The sequence below is a fragment of the Bubalus bubalis genome, chromosome 13 (assembly GCF_019923935.1).
Source record: "Bubalus bubalis isolate 160015118507 breed Murrah chromosome 13, NDDB_SH_1, whole genome shotgun sequence".
NCBI lineage: Eukaryota > Metazoa > Chordata > Mammalia > Artiodactyla > Bovidae > Bubalus > Bubalus bubalis.
The window spans coordinates 34,148,710-34,156,284 of record NC_059169.1 but is presented as its reverse complement, the minus strand read 5'-3'; positions in this window follow the sequence as shown (position 1 = coordinate 34,156,284).

Sequence of the window (7,575 nt, the reverse complement as noted above, 5' to 3'; positions counted from 1 at the left end):
ATCCGCTGGATCATTGAAAAAGCAAGAGAGTTCCAGAAAAACATCTATTTCTGCTTTATTGACTATGCCAAAGCCTTTGACTGTGTATGTCACAATAAACTGTAGAAAATTCTGAAAGAGATGGGAATACCAGACCACCTGACCTGCCTCCTGAGAAATCTGTATGCAGGTCAGGAAGCAACAGTTAGAAATGTATATGGAACAACAGACTGTTTCCAGATAGGAGAAGGGGTACGTCAAGGCTGTATATTGTCACCCTGCTTATTTAACTTATATGCAGAGTACCTCGTGAGAAACGCTGGACTGGATGAAGCACAAGCTGGAATCCAGATTGCCAGGAGAAATATCAATAAGCTCAGATATGCAGATGACACCACCCTTATGGCAGAAAGTGAAGAAGAACCAAAAAGCCTCTTGATGAAAGTGAAAGAGGAGAGTGAAAAAGTTGGCTTAAAGCTCAACATTCAGAAAACTAAGATCATGGCATCTGATCCCATCACTTCATGGCAAATAGATTGAGAAACAGTGGAAACAGTGTCAGACTTTATTTTTGGGGGCTCAAAAATCACTGCAGATGGTGATTGCAACAATGAAATTAAAAGACACTTACTTCTTGGAAGAAAAATTATGACCAACCTAGGCAGCATATTAAAAAGTGGAGACATTAGTTTGCTAACCAAGGTCCATCTCTTCAAAGCTATGGTTTTTCCAGTGGTCATGTATGGATGTCAGAGTTGGACTATAAAGAAAGCTGAGTGCCGAAGAATTGATGCTTTTGAACTGTGGTGCTGGAGAAGACACTCGAGAGTCCCTTGGACTACAAGGAGATCCAACCAGTCCATCCTAAAGGAAATCAGTCCTAAATATTCATTGGAAAGACTGATGTTGAAGCTTAAACTCCAGTACTTTGGCCACCTGATGTGAAGAGCTGGCTCATTTGAAAAGACCCTGATGCTGGGAAAGATTGAAGGTGGGAGGAGAAGGGGACCACAGAGGATGAGATTGTTGGATGGACATGAGTTTGAGTAAACTCCAGGAGTTGGGAGGGTCTGGTGTGCTGCAGTCCATGAGGTGGCAAAGAGTCAGACATGACAGAGCTACTGAATTGAACTGAACTGAGAAAGATTGAAGGCAGGAGGAGAAGGTGATGACAGAGGACTAGATGATTGGATGGCATCTCTGACTCAGTGGACATGAGTTTGAGCAAGCTCTGGGAGATGGGGAAGGACAGGGGAGCCTGGCCTGCTGCAGTCCATGGGGTTGCAAAGAGTTGGACATGACTGAGTGACTGAACAACAACAACCCATCTAATCAAATGCAAATCTCCTGAAAGTTTCCAAAATGCAAGATGTTCATCTGAAAGAAGACAGCTTTTTTTTTCAATGTTATTTAAATATTATCTCTACGTTTGAGATTGTGATGCGTTGATTTTCTTTTTCTTTCCTTGTTTTAATATTGTTGGGTTAGATTTGCTTCACTACATTTGCTAGTGTCTGCTGTACAGCAAAGTGAGTCGGGTGTACATATACACATATCTCCTCTCTTCTGGATTCCTCTCCCATCTACGTCACCATAGAACACTGAGTAGAGTTCCCCATGCTATTCAGCAGGTTCTCAATAGTTACCTATTCCGTGCATAGCAGTGTATATAGGTCAATTCCAATGTCCCAATTCATTCCACCTCCCCTCCTCTCTTGGTGTCCATACATTTGTTCTCTATATCTTTGTCTCTATTTCTTACAGCACTTTTTTTGTCTATAGATAATAGAGCCATTAGGAGGAAGTGTTCTTAAGAGACAATAAATAGCAATATACATTAATAGTATAGAAGATGTTATCAGTGCTTTATAGTTAAAAGATCTCTTTCCCTACCCTACCCCTAAATTCTGACATACTGTTATTTTGGTCTTTGCTGATATCTTCTATTTTATAATTACTTTGAACCATAATTCTCTATAGATTCCTTCTATAGGAATCAAGCAGTACCAAACGTTAATATAATCTGCTTAGAATCCTGTCACATGCCCAAGCCTAAACTAATCTCAGGTAAAAAGAAGGAAACAAAGGAATTGGTTTAAAATACTTATGGTTCACTGCATGGGCCTGGGGATATCCTTATTTTTTAATGAAGGTCTTTGTCAAAGAGGAGGATAGCTGAATAAAATTAAAAGAGAAGAAGTTGGGAATAGTTGTTGAGTAACCAACCAGCTGGTTAGTTTCTCAGTTGTACAAGCCAGAGAAAGAAAGCCTATGGCCTAACTGGTATAAAAAGCAAAGGACATTATCACCATCCATCTCCTGTTCCATAAATAAGATTTATTTTCAATAAGAAAAACTATCACTTAGAGCTGTATTTCTCAAATTTCAAGTGAATATGAATTATGTAAGGAACTTTTATATTTGAAGATTGTGACTCAGTATATCTGGGGAGCAGCCTGAATTTCTATTAATACATTTCCAACATCCTCCTGGGACCTATCCATGCAGCAGGCCCAGAGACCACATTTTGTATAGGAAGGCACATGATGTCAATCTCCTGCCACTTCCTTGCTAATAAACATCACCTGCTCAAAGAAAGTAATCACAGATAGTTCTGGAATTACAGAAGAGGATGTGATTCCTTGAAGTTTAGATGAAATCTTTTGATTTCATAGGAGGTTGCGAGCCAGTTATGCCATTGTTGTTTATATGTCTGTCATCACATAGGATAGTCTTTCGGAAGGCCAATGCATGTTATTTTTCTGTAATCAAAGTCAGTAGAACCAAGAATGATTTAATCCAATTTCAATAGTTCCTGATTCCTAGAATGTGGTTTATTTTACTCACGCTGAATAAAACAAAGAATGCAGTTTCAGATTTCTGTTTAACAAAGGAAGGATGTGGTTAATTGGAAGAGAAATTAATATATGTCACTATTATTTTCAGAATTTTATGAAGAGTATTAGGCAATGATTAAATACGAGTTTGGCTGACAGAACTTGGTAAGAATCTAATGCAAGCATTTAAATCATTTGATAATATAAACAATAGAATATCCCTCAGAGTTTTATAAACAAGTCTCAGACCAGGTGCTTTTAGAGGGCTGTATTCAATTTCTCAACCACAAGTTGTGAACTTTTACAATGCACAACAACTGCTTGGAATGGAAATAATTTAGACAATCAATATAGTTTAGTAAAATTGATTTTTTTAAATGGATGACATAAATGTTACATTAAATTTACTTGCATTTTAGCATTGTGAAACATTCATATATAATATCTCACACAGTGTTGAAAGTGAAAGAGAAGGCAGAAGCCATGGTTTAGTACCTGACACAGGCAATTCATCACCTGCAAAGGATATCTGAAGACAATTTTTATGAAACCACAGCAGATGCTTTTGATACCCGCAAGTGACATCTGTGGATGTGCCTCAAACGTGAACTGCAGCAGGGGCGAAAATTCCCTGCTGGTTGATGGCCTTCTACCTGGAATATTCATTACACATGTCTCTAATTTTCTGCCTCAGGTTCTTCTCAGAAGTTGGGCCTGAAGGAGTCTGCTCAGCTTACGTGCACTCACAGTCTGAGAGTTTGGAGAGCCAGTTTCTCTGAAGTATTCTATGTGTCTCAGCTGTCTGGGTCTAAAGAACTCATTCTTATAATATACCTTCTTCCAGACCTGTCTCACTATCCCTGTTTGTGCATTTCCCACCCCCCCCCCACCCCCGCCCCGGGAGCCCTTGCACCCAAACCACCTGCATGTTTCAGGCTCGACTTTTGGGTGAATTCAAATTAATTTGGAAATTCTATAAAAACCTGTTGTATAATACTGTTTACTTATTTATTCACTAAATACATACTGAACACTTAATATGTGTCACACCTTGTGATAAATCCTGGTAATAGAGTCCAATAGGGAAAAGAAAAGAAAGAAAGAAAGTGAAGTTGCTCAGTCATGTCTAACTCTGAGACCCCATGGACTGTAGCCTACCAGGCTCCTCCGTCCATGGGATTTTCCAGGAAAGAATACTGGAGTGGGTTGCCATTTCCTTCTCCAGGAGATCTTCCCTACTCAGCAACTGAACTCCGATCTCCTGCATTGTACGCAGACACTTTACCATCTGAGCCACCAGGGAAGTCCAAAGGAAAACATAAAACCAAATAAGTGAAATAAGACTTTAGGCATGTGACAGACCCTACAAGGTGCAATGGAGGCACATGGGAGGCAATACTTTTTTTCTATGAGGTATCAGAGAGCGTTTGGTGTCACACAGGTTATATAATAGGAATTGAGACTTGAATTAATATAATTTTTCTAGGTGTAGAGTAGGAAAAGAGAATAGAACCGACTCAGAGAAAAGTCAGAATATAAAATACTCTTACATGCTTGTTCCAAGAACTTCAAGGAATTTTCTAAGAATAACTGTTGTTTAGTGGCTAAGTTGTGTCTGATTCTTTGCCTGCCAGGCTCCTCTGTGCATGGGATTCCCCAGGCAAGAATACTGTAGTGGGCTGCCATTTCCTTCTCGAGGGGAATTTCAACACAGGGATCGAATCCACCTCTTCTCTGTCTCTTGCATTGGCAGGCAGATTATTTACCAGTGAGCCACCTGGGAAGCCCCTAAAATAATGAGGGAAACCAAAAGGTGATTGAGAGATAAATCATCAGATGTGTTGTGTCTAAGTTAACAATGAGAATTCAGGGACTTCCCTCATATTCCAGTGGCTAAGACTCCGCAATCCCAATGCAGGGGGCCTGTATTTGATACCTGGTCAGGGAACTAGATCCCACACACCACAGCTAAAAATATCCTGCATGCTATAACAAAGATTCTGTGTGCTGCAACTAAGACCCAACATGGCCAAATAAATATTTAAAAAAATATGAATTCATCCAATAAACAAATAAGCAAATTAATGGATTCTGTGATTTGAATGAATTTTAATTAAGGATAAACACTTATGTTGAACTTACGTGCTAAACTTGTTTGCTTAGTTTTATTTTGTAATGGAGATAGAAACAATAAAGACCTATTTTTCAATCAAAGGTTATTTTGCATTCTGGAAGGGTTCAGGTCAGTTCAGTCGCTTAGTCGTGTCTGACTATTTGAGACCCCATGAATCGCAGCACGCCAGACCTCCCTGTCCATCACCAACTCCTGGAGTTCACCCAAACTCACGTCCGTCAAGTTGGTGATGCCATCCAGCCATCTCATCCTCTGTGGTCCCCTTTTCCGCCTGTCCCCAATCCCTCCCAGCATCAGAGTCTTTTCCAATGAGTCAATTCTTCACATGAGGTGGCCAAAGTACTGGAGTTTCAGCTTTAGCATCAGTCCTTCCAATGAACACCCAGGACTAATCTCCTTTAGAATGGACTGGTTGGATCTCCTTGCAGTCCAAGGGACTCTCAAGGGTCTTCTCCAACACCACAGTTCAAAAGCATCAATTCTTCGATGCTCAGCTTTCTTCACAGTCCAACTTTCACATCCATACATGACCACTGGAAAAACCATAGCCTTGACTACAGGGACGTTTGTTGGCTAAGTAATGTCTCTGCTTTTCAATATGCTATCTAGGTTGGTCATAACTTTCCTTCCAAGGAGTAAGCGTCTTTTAATTTCATGGCTGCAATCACCATCTGCAGTGATTTTGGAGCCCCAAAATATAAAGTCTGACACTGTTTCCCCATCTATTTCCCATGAAGTGATGGGACCAGATGCCATGATCTTCATTTTAATGTTGAGCTTTAAGCCAACTTTTTCACTCTCCTCTTTCACTTTCATCAAGAGGCTTTTTAGTTCCTCTTCACTTTCTGCCATAAGGGTGGTGTCATCCGCATATTTGAGGTTATTGATATTTATCCCGGCAATATTAATTCCAGGTTGTGCTTCTTCCAGCCCAGCGTTTCTCATGATGTACTCTGCATAGAAGTTAAATAAGCAGGGTGACAATATACAGCCTTGACGTACTCCTTTTCCTATTTGGAACCAGTCTGTTGTTCCATGTCCAGATCTAACTGTTGCTTCCTGACCTGCATTATAGGTTTCTCAAGAGGCAGGTCAGGTGGTCTGGTATTTCCATCTCTTTCAGAATTTTCCACAGTTTATTGTGATCCACACAGTCAAAGGCTTTGGCATAGTCACTAAAGCAGAAATAGATGTTTTTCTGGAACTCTCTTCCTTTTTGCATGATCCAGCGGATGTTGGCAATTTGATCTCTAGAAGAGTTACAATGCCTGAATTAAGGACTCTAGAGCAGGCAGTCTAATGGGCTTGTTTTATATGTACTAATACATCACTTTTCAGAGCAAGAAAAAAATCTCAGAGATGTGTGTGCCTTCTGGGGAAATTTTGTTTTAACTTTAATTTGATATATATATATACACACACACACACATACATATATATTTTATGGAACAACATACTGGTTCCAAATAGGAAAAGGAGTACTTCAAGGCTGTATATTGTTACCCTGTGTATTTAACTTATATACAGAGTACATCATGAGAAATGCTGGACTGGAAGAAACACAAGCTGGAATCAAGATTTCCGGGAGAAATATCAATAACCTCAGATATGCAGATGACACCACCCTTATGGCAGAAAGTGAAGAGGAACTAAAAAGCCTCTTGATGAAGGTGAAAGTCGAGAGTGAAAAAGTTGGCTTGAAGCTCAACATTCAGAAAATGAAGATCATGGCATCTGGTCCCATCACTTCATGGGAAATAGATGGGGAAACAGTGGAAACAGTGTCAGACTTTATTTTTCTGGGCTCCAAAATCACTGCAGATGGTGATTGCAGCCATGAAATTAAAAGACGCTTACTCCTTGGAAGGAAAGTTACGACAACCTAGGTAGCATATTGAAAAGCAGAGACGTTATTTTGCCAACAAAGGTCCGTCTAGTCAAGGCTATGGTTTTTCCTGTGGTCATGTATGGATGTGAGAGTTGGACTGTGAAGAAGGCTGAGCGCCGAAGAATTGATGCTTTTGAACTGTGGTGTTGGAGAAGACTCTTGAGAGTCCCTTGGACTGCAAGGAGATCCAACCAGTCCATTCTGAAGGAGATCAGCTCTGGGATTTCTTTAGAAGGAATGATGCTAAAGCTGAAACTCCAGTACTTTGGCCACCTCATGTGAAGAGTTGACTCATTGGAAAAGACTCTGATGCTGGGAGGGATTGGGGGCAGGAGGAGAAGGGGATGACAGAGGATGAGATGGCTGGATGCCATCTCTGACTTGATGGACATGAGTCTGGGTGAACTCCGGGAGTTGGTGTTCTGCGGGGAGGCCTGGCGTGCTGCGATTCATGGGGTTGCAAAGAGTCGGACACGACTGAGCGACTGATCTGATCTGATCTGATATACATATACACAGACACACATGCACACATAGCTGTGTATGAGTGTGTGTGTGTGCACGCATGTATGTATCCAAGAGAAAACTGTGAGAACTTCAGGGTATGGGAGATGTGGGATAGCTTTACCACACAAGGGTGGAGAGACCCCAGAAGAGGGGGACTTGGCAGCTCCACCCACACTACCACAGCCCTCATGTGTTATCATTTTAGATTCCGGTACTCAAACTTTGGAATA